This window comes from Dendrobates tinctorius, unplaced genomic scaffold (genome assembly GCF_039654945.1).
Source record: "Dendrobates tinctorius isolate UK_male_01 unplaced genomic scaffold, ASM3965494v1 ptg000103l, whole genome shotgun sequence".
Classification (NCBI taxonomy): domain Eukaryota; kingdom Metazoa; phylum Chordata; class Amphibia; order Anura; family Dendrobatidae; genus Dendrobates; species Dendrobates tinctorius.
The window spans coordinates 26,400,075-26,423,171 of NW_027361771.1; the positions used below are offsets into that span (position 1 = coordinate 26,400,075).

Below are 23,097 nucleotides of genomic sequence, written 5' to 3' on the forward strand. Positions count from 1 at the left end.
TGGTGAGTATGCACTCTATGTTATATGTACTGTATGTCTATATGTATGTATTGTATGTAGTATATATGTATGTTGCATGCATGTAGTATATATGTAGTATATATGTAGTATGCATGTTGTATGCATGTGGTATATATGTAGTATATATGTATGTTGCATGCATGTAGTATATAGGTGGTATATATATAGTATGCATGTTGCATGCATGTGGTACATATGTAGTATGTATGTATGTTGCATGTAGTATATATGTATTATATATGTTGCATGCATGTAGTATATATGTAGCATGCATGTTGCATGCATGTGGTATATATGTAGTATGTATGTAGTATGTATGTTGCATGTAGTATATATGTACTATATATATGTTGCATGCATGTAGTGTATATGTAGTATATATGTAGTATGCATGTTGCCTGCATGTGGTATATATGTAGTATGTATGTAGTATGTATGTTGCATGTAGTATATATGTATTATATATATGTTGCATGCATGTTGTATATATGTGGTATATATGTAGTATATATGTATGTTGCATGCATGTAGTATATATGTGGTATATATAGTATGCATGTAGTATATATGTAGTATGTATGTTGCATGCATGTAGTATGCATGTTGCATGTAGTATATATGTATGTTGCATGCATGTAGTATATATGTGGTATATATGTAGTATGCATGCTGCATGCATGTAGTATATATGTTGTATGTATGTATGTTGCATGCATGTAGTATATATGTGGTATATATGTAGTATGCATGCTGCATGCATGCAATATATATGTAGTATATATGTATGTTGCATGCATGTAGTATGCATGTTGCATGTAGTATGTATGTTGCATGCATGTAGTATGTATGTAGTATGTATGTAGTATGTATGTAGCATGTAGTATGTATTTTTATTTTTTTTTACATTCAACACATAGGCCGGATGATGGGACTACTACTGTCCCATAATTGGCTAATGTGTCAATCACCGTCATGGTAGCAGGCATCGCCCGATGGGACTTGTAGTCCCATCGGATGATCCTGCACAGACCCCCGCAGTCTGCTCAGACCCCCGGACAGTCGGTATAGACCACTGGCAGGCCAGCACAGCCCCCCGGCAAGCCGGTACAGACCCCCGGCAGGCCAGTACAGACCCCCGGCAGGCCGCTCAGACCCCCGGACAGTCGGTACACACCACCGGCAGGCCAGCACAGCCCCCCGGCAGGCCTGTACAGACCCACGGCAGTCGGCAAAGACCCCCGGGCAGTCGGCACAGACCTCCGGGCAGTCGGCACAGACCCCCGGGCAGTCGGCACAGACCTCCGGCAGGCCGGCACAGCCCTCCAGAAGGCCGGTACAGACCCCCGGGCAGTCGGCACAGCCCCCCGGCAGGCCAGCGCAGCCCCCCGGCAGGCCGGCACAGACCCACGGCAGTCCGCACAGACCCCCGGGCAGTCAGCACAAACCCCCGGGCAGTCGGCACAGACCACCGGCAGGCCAGCACAGCCCCCCCGGAAGGCCGGTACAGCCCCCCGGGCAGTCGGCACAGCCCCCCGGCAGGCCAGCACAGCACCCCGGCAGGCCGGCACAGCCCCCCGGCAAGCCGGTACAGACCCCCGCAGCCTGCACAGACCCCCGTACAGTCGGCACAGCCCCCCGGCAGGCCGGTACAGACCCCCGCAGCCTGCACAGACCCCCGTACAGTCAGCACAGCCCCCCGGCAGGCCGGTACAGACCCACGGCAGTCGGCACAAACCCCCGGACAGTCGGTACAGACCACCGGCAGGCCGGCACAGCCCCCCGGCAGGCCGGTACAGACCCCCCGCAGCCTGCACAGACCCCCGTACAGTCGGCACAGCCCCCCGGCAGGCCGGTACAGACCCCCGCAGCCTGCACAGACCCCCGTACAGTCGGCACAGCCCCCCGGCAGGCCGGTACAGACCCACGGCAGTCGGCACAAACCCCCGGGCAGTCGGCACAGACCACCGGCAGGCCGGCACAGTCCCCCGGCAGGCCGGTACAGACCCCCGGCAGTCCGCTCAGACCCCCGGACAGTCGGTACAGACCACTGGCAGGCCGGCACAGCCCCCCGGCAGGCCGGTACAGACCCCCGGAGCCTGCACAGACCCCCGGACAGTCGGTACAGCCCCCCAGCAGGCCGGTACAGACCCTCGGACAGTCGGCACAGACCCCCGGTATATATGTAGTATGCATGTTGCATGCATGTAGTATATATGTGGTATATATGTAGTATGCAATTGCATGCATGTGGTATATATGCAGTATGTATGTATGTTGCATGCATGTGGTATATATGCAGTATGTATGTTGCATGTATGTAGCATGTATGTAGCATGTAGTATGTATGTAGTATATATGTTGCATATATGTAGCTTGTATGTAGTATGTATGTAGCATGTATGTAGCATGTAGTATGTATGTAGCATGTAGTATGTATGTAGCATGTATGTAGTAGAGATTTTTTTTTTTTTTGTACATTCAACACATTAGCCGGATGATGGGTCTACTACTGTCCCATCATTGGCTAATGTGTCAATCACCGTCATGGTAGCAGGCATTGCCCGATGGGACTTGTAGTCCCATCGGACGATCCTGCACAGACCCCCGCAGCCTGCTCAGACCCCCGGACAGTCGGCACAGCCCCCCGGCAGGCCAGCACAGCCCCCCGGTAGGCCGGTACAGACCCCGGCAGTCCGAACAGACCCCCGGGCAGTCGGCACAGACCCCCGGCAGGCCGGCGCAGCCCCCCGGCAGGCCAGCACAGCTCCCCGGTAGGCCGGTTCAGACCCCCGGCAGTCCGCACAGATACCCGGGCAGTCGGCACAGACCCCCGGACAGTCGGCACAGCCTCGCGGCAGGCCGGTACAGACCCCCGGCAGTCCGCTCAGACCCCCGGACAGTCGGTACAGACCACCGGCAGGCCGGCACAGCCCCCCGGCAGGCCGGTACAGACCCCCGGCAGTCTGCTCAGACCCCCGGACAGTCGGTACAGACCACCGGCAGGCCGGCACAGCCCCCCGGCAGGCCGGTACAGACCCCCGCAGCCTGCACAGACCCCCAGACAGTCGGTATAGACCACCGGCAGGCCGGCACAGCCCCCCCGGCAGGCCGGTACAGACCCTCGGACAGTCGGCACAGACCCCCGGTATATATGTAGTATGCATGTTGCATGCATGTGGTATATATGCAGTATGTATGTATGTTGCATGTATGTAGCATGTATGTAGCATGTAGTATGTATGGTGCATGTATGTAGCATGTATGTAGCATGTATGTAGTAGGGATTTTTTTTTTTGTACATTCAACACATTAGCCGGATGATGGGACTACTACTGTCCCATCATTGGCTAATGTGTCAATCACCGTCATGGTAGCAGGCATCGCCCGATGGGACTTGTAGTCCCATCGGACGATTCTGCACAGACCCCCGCAGTCTGCTCAGACCCCCGGACAGTCGGTACAGACCACCGGCAGGCCGGCACAGCCCCCCGGCAGTCCGCACAGACATCCGGGCAGTCGGAACAGACCACCCGCAGGCCGGCACAGCCCCCCGGCAGTCGGTACAGACCACCCGCAGGCCGGCACAGCCCCCCGGCAGGCCAGTACAGACACCCGGGCAGTCGGTACAGAGCCCCGGCAGTCCGCACAGACCCCCGGGTAGTCGGCACAGACCTCCGGAAGGTCCGTACAGCCCCCCGAGAGGCTGTACAAGGAGAGAAAAGGGTTTTTCTTATTCCGATACCGGAAGTCCCATAGACTTGAATGGGACTTCCGGTATCGGAATCGGCGATACCCTATACTTTTTTCGTATCGGGCCGATACCATCCGATCCGATATTTTAGGGTATCGGATAGTATCGCTCAACACTAATTGTATGTAGTATATATGTATGTTGCATGCATGTAGTATATATGCAGTATATATGTAGTATGCATGTTGCATGTATGTGGTATATATGTAGTATGTATGTTGCATGCATGTAGTGTATGTATGTAGTATGTATGTAGCATGTATGTAGTATGTATGTAGTATGCATGTAGTATGTAGCATGTATGTAGTATGTATGTTGCATGTATGTAGCATGTAGTGTGTATGTTGCATGTATGTAGCATCTAGTATATATGTAGTATGTATGTTACATGTAGTATATATAGTATATATGTAGTATGCATGTTGCATGCATGTAGTATATATGTTGTATGTATGTAGTATGTATGTAGTATGTATGTCGCATGTATGTAGTATGTAGGTAGCAAGTATGTAGTATTTATGTTGCATGTATGTAGCATGTAGTATATATGTAGTATGTATCTTACATGTAGTATATATAGTATATATGTAGTATGCATGTTGCATGCATTTAGTATATATGTATTATGTATGTAGTATGTATCATGTAGTATGTATGTAGTATGTATGTAGTATGTAGCATGTATGTTGCATGTAGTATATATAGTATATATGTAGTATGCATGTTGCATGCATGTAGTATATATGTTGTATGTATGTTGCATGCATGTAGTACATATGTAGTATGTATGTAGTATGTATGTAGCATGTAGTATGTAGCATGTATGTAGTATGCATGTAGTATGTAGCATGTATGTAGTATGTATGTTGCATGTAGTATATATGTAGTATGTATGTTGCATGTAGTATATATGTAGTATGTATGTTACATGTAGTATATATGTAGTATGCATGTTGTATGTATGTAGCATGTAATTTTTTTTATTTATTTTTTTTACATTCAACACATTAGCCGGATGATGGGACTACTACTGTCCCATCATTGGCTAATGTGTCAATCACTGTCATGGTAGCAGGCATCGCCCGATGGGACTTGTAGTCCCATCGGACGATGCCTGCACAGACCCCCGGAGCTTGCACAGACCACCGGCAGGCCGGCACAGCCCCCCGCCAGGCCGGTACAGACCCCCGGGCAGTCGGCACAGACCCCCGGAGCCTGCACAGACCACCGGCAGGCCGGCACAGCCCCCCGGCAGGCCCGTAGACCCCCGAGCAGTCGGCACAGACCCCCGGAGCCTGCACAGACCACTGGCAGGCCGGTACAGACCCCCGGACAGTCGGCACAGCTCCCCGGCAGGCCGGTACAGACCCCCGGACAGTCGGCACAGACACCCTGAAGGCCCAAACTGACGGCGCATCATGATGCGCACAGACAGCGCATCATGATGACGTCATTTCGGCAGCCAATCAGAGCCACAAAAGTGGCTCATTGCATTTTGGACTTCCGATTCCGGTATCCGATATGAAAAAAGTATCGGTACTCGGTATCGGAATTCCGATACGGCAAATATCGGCCGGTACCCGATACTTGCGGTATCGGAAAGCTCAACACTAACCACCACACAGGAATTTACAGTTCCGACAAAGGTTTAAAGATATAGTTGAGGAATTTTTGGGACGTCAGCAACCCATTTCCTCTCAAACAAAAGCAAGTGTGAGCCATTGTACCATGGAGATACCAAGCGACAGCACAACTGAGTGGCCAGAGTGTACCTGATCTGGAAATGCACCATCAATTTAGCAGTCTAACTTTCAGTTGGCTAGACAATACTCCTGTGCATTATCGCAATCTGTAAGATAAAATTGATCCAGTCTGCTGTTTGTTATTGTCCACGTTTGGATTTTATTTAGTTCGGCAATATAGCCTTTTAATGTTTTGGTTTTGATTTTATGTGACCTCTATTTGAATACTTTATATCTTAAATCCGAATGGGATCACATATGTTTTAAATGCCTACCAACATTTTGAGTGGGAGACTATTGTATTCAGGACATATTATTAAACTGTTTTTTCAAATGAAGATTCGAAACTATACTTGTGTTTTAAAAAATATCTGTAACATAAAGCCCAAATTTAGTACATATGACAACAGAACACAACACCAAAAGAGCAACAAATACACATAGTACACAGGTCACAATCTACACACATTTCACATATTTCAAGATAACATATTGAAACATTGTTTTACAAAATAATGGGCAAAATGATCCCGTATTTGCATAATTTAAACTGGTGAACGAACTGTAGTCGACTCTATGCTCATCAGGTTTGACTCACAGTCATCGGGGTCAACTAGCAGGGGTTCATGTTGTGACACAAAATTGTGCATGCAGATGCAAGCCTTCACTACACGGTCCACATTTTGAGGTTGAAGTTGCATACGTGATAATAAAATCCGCCATTTTGAAGTCATAATACCAAATGTGCATTCAAGATAACGTCTTGCCTGGCTTAAGCAATAATTAAAGATGCGTCTGGTGAAGTTTAGACTGTGGCTTGAGAACGGCTTTATTAGATTTCATCCTAATTGGAATGCCTCATCCCCTTCTCAGCCTCCTGATAAGCTTGGGAAAGTTTCTGAATACTTTCCCATGCTGTCAGTTCACCGCAGGTCAGGCAGGGAGTCTGCGCAGCCTCAGTGACTACCGCTGAAATCACTGAGACTGCGCTGACTCCCCGTCTGACCCGTGGTGAACTGACAGCATGGGAAAATGTTCAAAAATTTTCCCACACTAATCAGTTCATCTCCGGTCAGGCGGGGAGGCTGCGCAGGCAGCTTTTCCGTCATTCCTCTGTGGTTTACAGCTGAGCCGGTCGCATTAGCACCGGTCCCGGTTGTAAACTATTTAACTCCTTCAGATGGATTGCGGCAAAATAAAGGATAGAGTCTCCAGCGCTGGACTTCAGTTAAAAATTCATCATTTATTATAAATTATTAAAATCGGACAGAAAAAAGTATGAATAAGGACATACAGGCAGATGGGGTCTCTGGTGGTCTCCAACCAACGCGTTTCGACCTAGAAGGTCTTACTCATGAGTAAGACCTTCTAGGTCGAAACGCATTGGTTGGAGACCACCAGAGACCCCATCTGCCTGTATGTCCTTATTCATACTTTTTTCTGTCCGATTTTAATAATTTATAATAAATGATGAATTTTTAACTGAAGTCCAGCGCTGGAGACTCTATCCTTTATTTTGCTTCAGTCAACGCCCCTGATCAAGGTGACTCCGTGCACAGGTGGATTATGGATCGCAACTGAGACTGGTGAGCTGACCTCCCTTTATTTTCCCTATCCTTCTACAACTATTCAGATGGATTGCGGCATGGTACTTAACTGTACCGCAGACAGGTATAGGATATTGCTGCTTTTTATTTTGGATTTCTTACAGGAGAATGATGGCTTCGAATGAATTGGGAGTGAAATAAAAATGGAAAAAAATGTGTGATTATTTATTTCATTAAAAGTATTTTTTCTTAATGTGTGTGTGTTTTTTTAACTGTTTCATATTAGTGGATTAATAACGGATAGGTGTCTCATTAACACCTCTCCATTATTAACCAGGCTTAATGTCACCTTACAATAGCAAGATGGCATTAACCCCTTATTGCCCCATATGCCACTGCTACAGGGCAATGGGAAGAGAGCGGGTCAGTGCCGGAATTGGCGCATCTTACAGATATGCCTTTTCTGGGGTGACTGGGGGCAGATTTTTTTAGCCATGTGGGCCCAAAAACAATGGTCCCTCTCTCGGCTAATGATTTCTACCCTCAGTCACTGGCTTGCCCTCTCTGGCGGAGAAATCTGCGCATGAGTCCACGTCAGTTTTTCTGTGAATTAATCCTTTCAAGTAATACCTACAGCTCCAAATTTTACACACATACACTACTAACATTATTAGTGAGGGACATATAAAAAATAACGGATATGCAATGGTCTACTGTATGTAAACCATGCCTCATATCCTGTCGGGTTCTGTAATGATTTTACAGATGCCGACAATTAAATTTTAACCTATTCTGCTATCTATATCTCTATGAAATATAAATAAATATATATATATAATATTTCTCACTGACTGATTTTACAGTTTAGCGCACTGAATTTCCGGCTTTTCTAAAGGACACCGATGCGTATTTCACGCAAGTCACACGCATGGTCCAAGTGTAATCCTTTTTTTCTCGCACCCATAGACTTGAATTGGCGAGTCTCAGCCGAGATACGGTGGAAATCGCAGCATGCTGTGATTTCTCTCGCACGTATAATACGAGCGAGAAAAAAACGGATGATAGGAGCTGACCCATAGATTAACATTCGTTAGAGTGCTATGCGATTTTTTTTCTTGTATAGCACTCATCCGTATTTCTCTCTAATGTGACTCAAGCCAAAGAGAAACACTTCAGCCTGGTAAAAAAACAGTGTACAAAATGAACCATTGGTTGATTCTAAGAAAACTTTACTCCCTCCGCTACATATCAAACTAGGACAAATGAAAAATGTTGTAAAGCACATGCAAGCTTTCAAGTATTTGATGTCAAAATTTCTTCGATTAAGTCATTCAAAGTAGAGAGAGGGTATCTTTGTTGGCCCACAGATTAGGGAGCTTTACAATGACATTCAGTTTTATGACATACTTCAGGCTGAAGAGAAGGCAGAGTGGAATAATTTTACCCCTTTTTTTGCTGTTTTGTTTTTTTTCTCCCTTTCCTCTCAGAGCCATAAGTTTTTATACTTTCCTGTCAATAAGGCCATGTGAGGGTTTTTGCAAGAAGAGTTCTACTTTTGAATGACATCATTGATTTTACTAACTAGTGTACTGGAAAAGAAGGAAAAAATTGCAAGTGTGGTGAAATAGCATAACAAAGTGCAATTCCACAATGGTTTTTGAGTTTTTTTATCTACCATGTTCACTGAATGCTAAAACTAACCTGGCAATATGATTCTCCAGGTCAGTATAAGTATGCCGATACCAAACATATATAGGTTATTTTTTTATTAAAGGGGTCAAAAAAAGAACAAGAAAAAAACAAATTCACTTATGTCGACATTTTCCGAGACCAGTATCGACTCCATTTTTTTGAGGTTGGGTGATGGCTTATTTTTTTGTGCCCTGAGCAGACGCCTTTATTGATACCATTATGGGGTAGATGTAATGTTTTTTTTTCTCATTACAGTTTACAGATTGGGTTACTTTAGGTTTATGAAAGCAGCAAAACCAAATATGTGTATTTTTTATTTTACTTTTCATTGTTTTTTCCAGTGGGGCAAAAGAGGGGTGATGTGAACATTTAGATTTTTTAATTTTTTTTATGCTTTTTTTAGTTTTTACTGGTTTCAATAGAAAGTCTCTTTAGAAGACTTGAAGCTGTTGTTGTCTGATCGCCTGTGCTACACATAGTATTGCATTTAGCAGGAGACCACTGCTGGACAATCAAGAGAGACTCTCCAGAGCTGCCTTACAAACACCAGGCAAAGAGAAAGTGCTCAACTCGAAATTGTAAAAAAAGTATTTATTTAGCTATTTATTATGTACTTTGACCCATGTAATGATAGTTTGTCATAAAAATTCCCAAAAAATGTGTGGAAAGATTTTTGAAATTTCACGTTGTAACTAGAGATGAGCGACTTTGCCTCCGGGAGGGTCGAGTCGGGTTTCGGACCACCCGACTTTACCAAAAGTCGAGTCGAATGAAATCGGCCGACTATCGGCAAAAGTCGGAGCTCCGAACAAAACCCGACCTCAATGCAAGTCAATGGGGACTAAAAGTTGGCAGTGAGTGGAGGACAGTAAACACACCTACAGAGCCCATTTCAATGGCAACGGCATCAATTCTTATTACTTAAGCTTGTCAACCTTAATTTACTTTATAATAATAGTAACGCATTGAAAACTGGGGATTATTTGGCTAAAGTTGTGGGGGGGTGGTAAAGCCCAGTTTGGGAGGTGGAAAAACTGGCATATGTTGAGGTGTAGGCTTGACGTTCAGCAGCTGCAAATAGAGGAATTGGAGAAGTCGGAGGAAGAGGAGGACAAAGCGAGCCATTTTGCTGGCAACCTGTGTGTCATCAGGGGAAGGTGGTACAAAATCCTTTGAAACTCAGGCATGGTTCTTTTTAATGAAGGTGAGATCACCTAGATTTTGGGTCGACAGCCGGGTCCTTCTTTCTGTCAGGATTAATCCAGCAGCACTGAAGACTCTTTCTGATAGCATACTACCAGCAGGGCAAGCGAGCTCCTGTAAGGCATATTGTGCCAATTCAGGCCAGGTGTCCAGTTTACAGGCCCAGTAGTCAAAGGGGAATGAACTGTGAGGAAGAACATTGATAGGGGACGAGAGGTAATTTTGAACCATAGTTGATAACTGCTGTCTCCTGTCTGTTGCAATCGATTCAGTATTACCAGTCATGTGAGCGGTACTCGAGAAATCAGTCCACAACATTGTCATGAAACCCCTGTCTCCAACACCACTTCGGCTGTGTGCACCACGAACACCTCTTCCATGTTGCCCAGTTCGGCTCGTGGTAGAACCTGCACCACTTGTGTGTGCTGGGAATGCCTCTAACTAACGGTATACCAGAGTTGCTTGTTTGTTCACCAATATTAGCTCTAGGTTCTCCTGTGGCATGATGTTCTGTAATTTGCCTTTATAGCGTGGATTGAGGATGCTGGCCAACCAGTAGTCGTCATCCTTCATAATTTTGGCAATGCGGGGCTCCCTTTTTTGGATCCGCAAGAGAGAATCATGCATGTGTGCCAATGTTCCAGGTGTCAATGATGCACTGCCAGTAGTGGGTGGAGGAGCACTTTCTGCCAAATCCACATCCCTCCAGTCACGCAGAAACCCTGTACCTGACCTTGGCAAGTCAGCATTTTCTCTTGCCCCCTGAGAAGCATCCTCCTCCACAAAATAATCATCCCCCTCATCCTCCTCCTCCTCTTCCTCTTCTTCCTCCACCTCGTCCAGGACAGTTCCCTGAGCAGACAATGCCTGACTGTCATCAAGGCTTCCCTCCTCCTCCTCCTCCACTGCAGAAGCCTGATCCGTAATGTGCATCAAAGTTTGCATGAGCAGATGCATAAGTGGGATGCTCATGCTTATGATGGCATCGCTTGCTCTTACCAGCCGTGTGCATTCCTCAAAACACTGAAGGACTTTACAGAGGTCTTTCAGCTTTGTCAATGCACACCTGACAACTCCATGTCTTCCCTCAATCTGCCTGCCGGTGTATCCTCCCACAAATGCATTACAGCCTGCCTCTGTTCATACAGCCTCTCAACCACGTGCATGGTGGAGATCCACCTTGTTGCAACGTATATGATCAGGCAGTACTTGGGGAGGTGCAGTGATCGCTGCAGCCTCTGCATACGATTGGAGTCTACGGGCGAGCGACGGATGTGCAAGCACAGTCTTCGTACCTTATGGAGCAGGGCTGGTAACTCCGGATAATTATTTATGAAGCACTGCACCACCAGGTTCAAGGTGTGAGCCAGGCAAGGTACGTGTCTGAGTTTTGCCAGGGCTATGGTCGCCACAAAATTACGTCCATTATCACTGACTACCTTGCCTGTCTCAAGATGTAGATTGCCCAGCCATGACTCAGTTTCTTGCTGCAAGTAGTCGGCCAGTACATCCACGGTGTGTCTGTTGTCACCCAAAGACACCATCTTTAAAGAAGCCTGCTGACATTTACCACTAGCTGTTCAACAGTGGGACACCTCGTGTGCAACACTGGCAGCTGCGGATGGAGTGCTCGTGCGACTGTGCTCTGTCAACAAGCTTTTGCTTCTGGAGGAGGAAGAGGTGGAGGGTTGAACGCCTACTGCCAACTGTTGCCTATACCATGGGCTAGGCAGCACTGTCCCACCGCCACTGTCCCCTGTGGACCCTGCATCCACCACATTCACCCAGTGCACAGTGATGGACATGTAACGACCCTGGCCTTGCCTACTGACCCATGCATCTGTTGTGAGGTGCACCTTTCCACTCACTGATTGTTTGAGTGCATGGACAATGCAGTCTTTCACATGCATGTGGAGGGCAGGGATGGCTTTTCTAGAAAAGAAGTGCCGACTGGGTAGGTCATAGCGTGGGACAGCGTAGGCCATGAGCTCTCGGAACGCTGCGCTTTCAACCAAACGGAAGGGCATCATCTCTAATGAGATCAGTTTGGCAATGTAGGCTTTCAAAGCCAGTGTACGCGGATGAGAGGATGAGTACTTTCTTGTCCTACTCAGAGTCTCTGCTAGGGTGAGCTGTACTTGAGAGCTGCATATCGTGGAACTAGCGGTGGACATGGTGGACTGAAAGGGGGTTGGTGATGGTGATGGTGCTGGTGATGGCCAAGATGCAGTCTTTTGTTGGAAAAGCATTGTGATTCCCTGACTGCTTTGGCCTTGCAATGACACCTCAACATTTCTTGCTTGTGGTGTGCTAACCGGTGGGCTTACAGTTGGGGAAGCGATGTAGCGTTGCTGGCTACCTTCAGTCGGAGCAGGTTCATGTGTGCTACCTGAGGTTTTGTAGTCCATCCATGCTTGCAAGTGCATGGTGTTTACATGTCTAAGCATGCAACTGGTATTCAAATTTCGGAGATTTTTCCCTTGGCTAAAGGTCCTTCCGCACTTCTTGCACATAACCTTTGCCTCTTCAATAGGATTTTGGTCAAAATAATGCCACACTGCACTCTTCCTACCATGGGAAAATTTTTCAGGGCTTGCACGCTGTGCTAATTTGACCGTCTGGCCAAGCTGTCCTGCAACTCTTTTTGCTTTTTTCAACTCATTTTTTGGACTGCTATGGGCCTGCCAGATAACCGCAGCTGCGATGTTGATGCCTGCTGCGGATCCTCCTCCTCTTCTGAGCTATTGCTGGCGGCACCCTCTTCCCCCAATGGATGCCATTCCGGGTCAACAACTGGGTCATCCATCACCTCCTCTTCAATTTCATCTGCACCTTCCTCTGTGTCACCTTGTAAGGTGGTATAGTATGTGGGAAGGGGCACCTGAGTTTCATCAGGGTCAGAAGCTGGCTCAGTAGACTGCGAGGGCAATGCAGTGCTCTGGGTGAATGTACCAGCAGAATCATATAGCACTTGCTGTGCATCAGTGCACTCCATGTCATATTCATCTTAGACTGGGGAATTCAGGATTTCACTTGATAACTTAGGCATGGTATGTGAAAAGCGCTCCAGGGAGTAATCTGAAGTGTGGCCTGCCGCATCCTTCACTTTTGGTGGGGGTGAAGGACACAAGGAAAGGTGTTGTGCCTGACCACGAGCCTGCACTGGTGACTCAGTGCTTGCAGTTTTTTAAACTTCAGAAGAGGAGGCGATAGAGCTGGAGGCTGTTTTGGCAATGTAAGCCAAAACCTGTTCCTGATGGTCAGGCTTTAAAAGCGGTTTACCTAGCTGTTTATTTTTTTGCACTGGTGTGCCACATGGCCAATCCCTGATTGTAGGCTGGCTGTTTCATTAGGTATTTTTGCACCTGTGCAGTTGCCATTTTACTTGGGTCCGCTGCACCCTGATAGTGCATTTATATTGAGGCCTGTCTATACAGGTAAGCATCTCTGCCTGTTTTTGTTTTTTTCTTAAATATTGGGGGATTTTTTCCTCTGTTCTGTGGTTTTTATGTTAGAGTAGGACTGGCAAGTGTAAGGAACTTTGACGGTAGTTTGCCAGCTTATATATTATGGCCATAATATTAACCAATACCTTACATATATTGATATGTTTTTACGCACTTTTTATCTTTTCAGGGTGCAGTTGGGCCCAAATGGTTCTGTTAACTGTGGCCTCTGTTCACACGGGATGCATTATAGTTAGCACTGGGCAGCCCCCCTATATGGTGTTACTAAGAGGCTGTGAACCATATGCTCTGCATTCCCTGTGTGAACATTGCCACATACTGATTATTTTTTTGCACTGGTGTGCCACACGGCCAATCCCTGATTGTAGGCTGGCTGTTTCATTAGGTATTTTTGCACCTGTGCAGTTGCCATTTTACTTGGGTCCGCTGCACTAGTGCATTTGTATTGAGGCCTGTCTATACAGGTAAGCATCTCTGCCTGTTTTTTTGTTTTTTTGGGAAACAAGACTGAAAATGCTGCAGGCCATGCTAGCACATTTAGACCAAGAAGGTGTTAGTGCTAGCAGAACGCACCAAGTAATAATAAGATGGTATCAAGGTGCGTTCGCAGCCTGGAGTCCACCGTGCAGAGATGTTACCTGCTGCTCGGTAATGGAGGACGCTTTATGGAAATATGATAGCTGAACACAGACGGGTTAACATCACCCGATGTGTACAGCGGCGGATTCTGTTGCAGCACCAAACAGCAGAACATAAACGCCGGAGCCTGTTAATGTTCACAGAGCTCAGCAAAGGGAGTGCTAGTGTAGAGTCACAGAACTCTGCCCTAAGGACACAGGGCTAGAGTCCCTCTAGACCCACTAGCGCTCAGCACCGCAACTGCGATGCCAGGACAACGTGACTAGGAATAAATCGTTCCAAGTGCATGCAGTGCCGCACTGGCAGACACCACTAACCAGACAAAGCTTAGAGGCTGGAAAGCGCACTAGCTGCGCACTGCGCCGCACTGATGGTCGCTGAAGTACAGTATATGCGGTATAGTGATGCCTTGTGCTGGATGGCATACTCGGCGCTAACATATGTGAGGAGCTGGGAGCACTGTGGTGCAAGGCAGTGCCATTACTCGGCGCTGACTCTGAACCCTAACCCTACAAACAAGCACAACCAGAGGGAGGGAGTCTTAATGAGTCAGTCATCTGTCAAAAGTATCCACCAACACACACAACTAGCAATAAAAGTCTATACTAGCGCATGGCCGAGCGGCCATGCAAGCCTTTTATAGCAGCATCCTTCTGGGACCTTCCTGCTTGTCCAATCCGAGCTGCTTGAGGACCTGAGCACGTGACCTCCAATGAGGTCGTCCCACGGGCATGCTCAGTAGGCTGCAAAAAAAGAGTTAGACTCTGGAGCTGCTTGCTGCTGGCTAGTGCGGATTGCTAAATCTGGCCAGAGGTGGCAGCAGCAACCAACCTGACAGCACTAGCTTGAGCAAGACGCCGAGATCGACACCTTTGCTGAGCAGCCTCCTCTGCGGCCAGAATAGAATGGTAGATCGGAGAAGGCAAGGCTCGGGCTTCCTCTCGTGAAGAGGCAGGAACCCGAGGCCTAACAGAAGGTAGCTAGCATTAGTGCAAGCAACATGCCACTGTCCTGAAGAAAACTTACTCAAGGGATTCTTTTTGACAAGTAGCTGTTTCACTAGTTCCGCAAATAAATCAATGTAATGCTAAGCTATGAATGTAATAGGAATAAATCTGATCGATATTTCTCCACAAATTATGCCACCCCACACCATAATCCCTGGAGTAGGACCAGCGTGGCATTCACTTATGAAGGTCTCTCCATGGTATTGTCCACATGAACTCCACACTAATCGCAGGCTATCATTGCATCCAAGACAATAACAGCACTCATCGCTGAATATAACAGAGCTCTAATCGAGGATCCATTGCTATCTTTCACTGTACCCTCACAGCATTTGAGAGTCGTGATGTAATGTCAATGGAACACCTGTAGCTGGATGGCTGATATGTAGTCAACTGTTGTGCAGATACCATTATATGGCTTTTAGTGTAGACACTGTTTGTCACCTTAGGCTTAGTATGTGATGTCCAATTTCACTTGTACAGAACCAGTGACATGGAAACAAAAGACCACATGTTGCCTTGCACTTGTGACAAGCCTGCTTGAACTCAACAGGCAATCATGTCCTTCAGTGAATCTGGACTTGTTTCCCATCGAGCACACCTGGGACATCATTTGTCAACAATTGCAAAGGGAGCTGCCACAAGTGGATCTTGATAAGTTGCATGTCCAAGTGCATTGAGCATAGCCTAACATTTCACAGGCAGCTATTAATAAATTGGTAGCTTGCGGTGCAGATTGCTAGATTGCTTGTGTGAGCTTGCCAAGGTCTTTGTATTTGTGTGTGTAGCGCTCATCTGCGACACTGAATATATCAAGATGTTTTTAAAATTTTACCTCTATTTTTCCTTATTTGCATATTATAATCATGACAGTTAAGCCTTTGATTTCCATAATTCCACTACTTTTCCATCCTGATGAAATTTAAATGCTGTATGTAAATATGTCTGAGATTACATGAAGGATTTACACAAGGCAACATCTATAGAAAATCTATCTTAGTTCTTCAAGATGTTTAGTAAAAAAAAACCTGCCGAGTTCCTTGAAAAACTCAGTGGAAGTAGATTGTACGGGTTCTTACCAATATGTGTTGAGAATTTCAAGTCAATGGCACTTTTCAAAATATGTTTACTTAGAAAATTGGTGACGTGTTCAGTTCTTATTTCATCCTTGTATATATATGTATTCACAACCAGGACAGGCATTAGGACATGGCAAATTAGACATTTGCCTAGAACTCCAACTCTCAAAGGGGTGTGCAAGCACTGGCATGCCAATAATAGTGGCAGACCATGTGGCCACTATTTGGCCCATGAGTCAGGGGGTCCAGGTAACAGCGGGCATCGCTCATTCAACTATGTTGTCATCGTAGAAGCTGATAAAGTTAAAAACAATGATGGAGGAGGAAGCCTCAGGTGATGCTCCCTCTCACATCATTCACCCATTGCATCTGATCACTTAATTGCACCACACTGTGCTGGGAAGTGGAGTTGCTCTGAAGATGCACTGAAGAGACGAGAGCAGCGGGGGAAAGGGGAGAGGTGAGTGTTATTTTTTTTAAATCAGTGAGTGGGCTGCATTATACCATATGGGGAATGCATTAAGCTGCATTATATCATATGGGGCGGCATTGTACTCTATCAATAACTATGGTGTGCATTGTCATATATGTACTGTATGGGAACCACATTATACTATATGGGGGCTGCATTATCTATGTAGGACTATGGGTGTGTAATATACTATATATACTATGTGAGGAGTGCAGTATACTCTTTCAAGGAGTCTGTGCTGTGCATTACACTATGTGTACTATATGGGGGCTGCATTATACTCTATTGAGGACTTTAGAGTGTGCTTTATACTATGTGTACTATATTGGGGCTGCTTTATAATCTATCAAGGACTATGGGTGCATTATACTGTATAGAGGACTACAAATGGTACATTATACTGTATGGAGGAATATGGGTAGTGGATTGTACTGTATGGAGGACTATATGGAGGGCTATGAGGGTGCATTATACAATATGGAGGACTATGGGGTGCACTATGTTGAATAGAGGACTATGGGGTGTGCATTAGACAATATGTAAGACTATGGGGTGTGCATTATACTATATGGAGGACTATGGTGAGTGCATTATACTATGTGGATAACTATGGGGTGTAATATACTAAGTGGAGAACTATAGGGTGCTTTATAAAAAATAGCTAAATGCTGCCTATTTATCAACTGATTGGATTGTTTATCCTGGACCAAAAGTACTGTATTGGAACAGATTTATTTACTAGTGATTGTTCTGTCCCCTCTCCTCATTTTTTATAATTCAGTGTAAACAGGCCAGAAAACAAGTGCTGAATGACTTCAATACTGTCAATCACACTCGCTTAATGGCCTGAACTTAGCACATCTAAATGCAACCAAAATGTCACTGTGTGATGGTGCAATATGTTAGCATTTGGGACTCCACATTGTCTAAAACCATCCCTGTTAATAACATGTAAACCTGATAGAAATAATGAGTTGCGGTGAAATTACATTGTTTTTATTGGAAGCAATGCATTTATTTAACGTCCATTGTCTCTTTTGGTCACACACCCAAATAAGCCCATAACATACAGTGCAAAATATCAGCGTGATCTCGAGGATTATCAATTAAAAAGAGTATATCGCTGGCTGGCAATCTAGACAATCTAATAAACGAACTAAATTACAATCCAGATCTCAGTCTTTCTCTAGCCTTTCAACCACTTCTGAAGGGGTATGTGGAGATCATTTTTTAGAAAAAAGAGGTGGGCCCAGCGAAAACAATGGCCCACCAAACAATCATTATCAACATCCTTAGACACCGGCAGCAAAGAGAAAACAATATCCGTACAACATGAGGACCAAAAGAGGCAAGAAACCTTAAAGGTAATTAATTTATCCCAACATATACTCTCGCCCTCACAAATTGAGGTGCTTTCGCTAGGCCTATCCTTTGCACCGGTGATGGGTTCTGATCATTTTACATTATTAAAAGATCTTGAACTATTTGCACGTAAATTAATTCTAAAAAAACAATTCTCCCCTAAATCAGACCCCACATTATCAAGGACTGAGCTACAAGCATTATGCGATTTGGAATCACTGGCAGCTGAAAGCATAGGACCCCAGGAATCTTCCCTTCCTGTACATCTATATCCTCGATCAACTATCTTTCCTCCCTTGTCTGCCTGTCCTCCTGTTGAAATTTTTGTTAAAATGGTCAAAAAAGATCTTCTTAAATTGAATAATCACCCCTCTGATGATAATCTAAGCCACTCTCAGCAACTAGCACTTGGAGCTTTGAGAGAAATGAGGGATGTTGTAATTAAAAGGGCAGACAAGGGTGGCAATGTAGTTATCTGGCCAACAACCATGTATGAAGCAGAAGCTTTTAAACAACTAAACAGGAAAGATTATTACAGAAGGTTGGATTCAATACCCCTATTAGGCTTTAAGCATGAACTGATCCACCTTCTTGATGAAGGGGTAGATAATCTAGCTATCTCTAAGAAAATGAAGGAAGCACTATTGCCTGAGCATCCTATTGTTCCAACCTTTTATTTGCTTCCGAAAATTCACAAGGACCCCCACTGCCCGCCAGGTAGGCCCATTGTATCGGGCATTGGGGGTCTTTGTGAATTAGCCTGTAACATTTATTGATTTTTATTTGAAGCGATGTGTGGAAACTCTTCCTTCTTTTGTTCAAGATACCACAGATGTCCTCAGACGACTCAATGGCCTCGTCTTAGAAAGTGACATGTGGTTAGTAACGTGCGACGTGGAGTCCCTTTATACATCGATCGATCATAGCCACGGGGTGAAGGCTGCTAGATTTTTTCTCCAGATGACTAATCTGGAACCTAGTCTGATCCAATTCATTCTGGATCTTTTATTATTTATTTTGACACACAATTTTTTTGTGTTCAAGGACCACCCCTTCCTACAGCTCCAGGGTACAGCCATGGGAGCGGCCTGTGCACCCTCCTATGCTAACCTGTTCCTGGGGCTGTGGGAGAGGGATACAGTCCTTGACACACCTGGCCATCACCATATCACCTCGTGGCTCCGTTATATCGATGATATTCTTTTCATCTGGCAGGGCTCCACGTCGCACTTAGAAACCTTCTTGAACCGTTTGAATACTAATGAACTTAACATAAAACTAACATGGAAATACAGTCAAATATCTGTTGATTTTTTGGATCTCTTTATATCAAAAAATCTAGATGGAATAATTTGCACGGACATTTTCCGAAAGAACACAGCGACAAATGCACTTTTACACCATTCATCCTCTCATCCTCCCCAATTAAAAAATTCAATCCCCGTTGGACAGTTTTTAAGAGCACGTCGGATTTGCTCAGATGACAATACCTTTTTCAAACAAGCAAAGGAACTGTCCAACCGTTTTCAAGATAGGGGTTATAATAAAAAAGATATTCATAGAGGATTTATGCGAGCAGTTCATTCTGAGAGACAATTCTTACTGAACAAACCACTTAAAGGTAGACAAAAAACTAATGACTTGAAACCACGTTTCATCACTAAATTTAACTCTAATTGGACTGAAATTAATAATATTTTCAAAAAACACTGGCCAATATTACTGACGGACAGAGATTTAAATTATCAATTGACTCCCCATCCTTCAATTACGTGGCGAAAATCACAATCTCTAGGAGATATTCTCTGTCGCAGCCATTACGTTCCACCTCAGGTGAAACCATTATTTACTTCGAGTAAAGGCCCCCCTTGGGGCAGTTTTCCATGTGGAGATTGCTCAATCTGTCACAATATATTGCGGACTAAAGAATTTTGGGATTCCTCTAAGATTAAAATATTTAAAATTGTTCATCACATCACATGCAAAACAGAAGCAGTGATATACCATGCATACTGTCCTTGTGATCTTATATATATTGGTATGACCACTAGGTCCCTCAAAGTCCGCATTCAAGAACATATTAGAGATATAAAAAATGCTCGAGATTGTACTGAACCTCATCTTTTGAAAACTATCCCGAAACATTTCTTTGAGGTCCACAAATGCGATCCGAAAGGCTTGAAAGTATGTGGCATTGACCGCATATATATGGGAATTCGTGGTGGAAATCTCAAACAGAAATTACTCCAAAAGGAAACTCGATGGATTACTGTCCTTGATACGGTGGCCCCTAATGGTCTCAATGAGACCGTCAGCTTCAAATCCTTTCTATAAAACTTTTTTAATTTTAATATTTTAATAATGGTGTGTGGTTTTCTTCTTTTCTTGTATTCTTTATTTTTATTTTCTTGTTTCACTAATTAATTTTTTTCTGTATTATAGATTTTTCTTGTTTTCGTTTTCTGTATCCAGTATTCCAAGGATTATTTCAGCAAGATTACATAACAACATATAGCAAAGGCGGATGAAGATCTTTTTTGCCCGTGGTCACTATGCGGATGTTGATGCCACTGATTCCTACATATAATGTCTATATATTTATTTAACTATAAGGGATACTATCCTCTATTTTTATATGCAGTATCTCTTTGTGACCACTGTATTGGAATGAGTCCTTTTCGACATCTGTATGGGTTAACACTTGACATTCAGAAATTGGGGATATGTGCTGTACAAGTTTGTTATAAATTTATTCTTTATCCCTGTTTCGTGAATATTAATATTTTCTGTTCTGTATTCATGTTCTTATAATATGTTATACCCATATTCTATTATGCTCACAGGACAGTCAGCATATATATTTTGTTCCCTTTTTCCCCTTTTCTGTATGCAATATATGGGCACTAGTTTTTTTCATCTTACTTTTATTCCGCCAGTGTAGACGCGCTCTATGTGTGCGCTGCGCTCGTCCTGTGGTGTCGGGGTGGCGTGCGCGTTGCCTTGGCGATGGATGGGGATGACTTTGTCCTCCCCTCCATTGCCGAGGTGCGCGCTCTCCGCCCTGCACCACGGACGGACGCATCACTCAGGACGCGCGCCGATATACCGAGACTCGCCCCTATACCTGGGCTGTCATGGCGAGATATCCTAGTACCGCCCTATTCAGTGACGCCACTGCCCTTTTCTTTATTGGTTAGAGTGTGCTGCCCCTCATTGTTGTGGCGCGTATTCTCCGCCCCACACAATGGACGGACGCATTACATAGAACGCGCGCCGATAAATTTGGACTCGCCCTTGTACTTGGGCTGTCACGGCGAGACATTCTAGTACCGCCCTCCATCCTGTGAAGTCACTGCCCTCTTCTTCATTGGTTAGAGTGCGCCTTATCGCCTCCCCCTTATGGGCGGATTTCTATACATGACGAATTTTGATTGGTTGATTTTTCAGCCTCTATATTTAAAAAGCCCATGCCTCCTTGAATTAGCCACGCCTCCCGACGAAGCCATAGGCGAAACGCGCGTCGAGGCTCCCGGTGTCCCACACGTGCCTGCTGCACCCACTCCCTATTATATCATGACTGAAGGTAACTAATCTAATATTGTATTTACCTATTTGCTCCCACCTGTGCCATTTATGCAATGCTGTTCATGACACAGCCATTTACTTTATCTAGGTGTTTTACTATGGCTGTGCCAGATATGGTAAAAGGGGAGTACTCAACCTTACTGAGAGTGGCTGCAGCTTTGTGTTAGGCAGTGTGTGACAGTTTCCCTTTCTTCTCTATTTTTGTACAGAGAGACATTTGCCCTTTCTATAGGCTGCTAACCTCAATACGCACAATTAGCCATTTAAGCCTGTATTTCGTTGTGAATACATTGTGCAGTCATTTACTGCGTGTTGGCATACGATTGTATACATAGGACATATGTTTTTCCTTTTCTTTTTGTTTTGGTGATTTATTCTATGATTGTTTTATTTAATATTTTCACTGTCCCGTGTTTTGTTTCCATGTTGTCACTATCTAAATTTTGTTGTTTAATAAAATTAAATAAATTTTTATGCTAATTATTCATCGTTCATGGAGCCTCTATTATATCAAGGAGTAACGGTATTATACATCTACACTTATAGTTATTAATAGGCGAAGGATAGTTATCCGTGTGGTACTACTGATAATTTCTTGATAGCCATTTATATCCTTTTTCCTTATTAAATTTACCCTTGATCCCCCTTTGTACCTTTATGGTTTTCAATTTTTTGGTTTTCTATGTTTGTGGTCTAGAGGTTTTCCTCCACCTGACCATGTGGAATTTTATTTTGGTTATATAACATACAGTGCATGTTAGTGCCCGTACATACAGTGTTCATACAGCGCATCCCTCCTGTCGGTCCTTATTACATTTCACCCATTGATTCTCTCCGATAGGATGTGTTTTTTCCTTTTTATTCACAACTAGCTGAAGAGCCCGGCTTTGTCCAGGCATAGTAACTAACTGTGGATAATTATAACAAATTATAATGATTGTTGAAGCAATTTTTTTAACACAATATTAACCCCTTAGGCTAGTTTCACACTTGCTTTTTTTTGCAGCGCGTTTTTCCCGCAAAAAAACGCATTGAAAAAACGCATACAAAAGCATACAACTGCTGCGTTTTTTTCAAGCATTTTTATGAGCATGCATGAAAAAAACGCAGCGTTTTTATGCGTTTGTATGCGTTTTTAGTGCGTTTTTACCGCGTTTGCGTTTTTTTCCAACATTAGGTGGCCCCTCACACTAACCCAAACCATGACTTTACTAACCCTAACCCTGACCCTAACCCTAACCCTAACCCTAACCCTAACCCTGACCCTAACCCTGACCCTAACCCTTAACCAAACCATACTTAACCCTAACCCAAACCCTAAACCCTAACTAACCCTAACCCTAACCCTAACCCTAACCCTGACCCTAACCCTAACCCTAACCCTAACCCTGACCCTAACCCTTAACCAAACCATACTTAACCCTAACCCAAACCCTAACTAACCTTAACCCTAACCCTAACCCTGACCCTAACCCTTAACCAAACCATACTTAACCCTAACCCAAACCCTAACTAACCTTAACCCTAACC

General features: G+C 44.7%; 1 long non-coding RNA gene across 1 annotated transcript in view; it reads left to right on the plus strand.

Annotated features, from left to right (window-relative positions):
- The window catches only part of LOC141100225 (uncharacterized), a 195,271-nt gene extending 173,285 nt beyond the window's left edge, over positions 1 to 21,986 (plus strand). Inside the window, exon 6 of the long non-coding RNA XR_012234649.1 lies at positions 20,425 to 21,986. This is a non-coding gene — a long non-coding RNA (uncharacterized lncRNA). The remainder of the gene's footprint in view (positions 1 to 20,424) is intronic.
- The last annotated feature ends 1,111 nt before the right edge of the window (positions 21,987 to 23,097 follow it).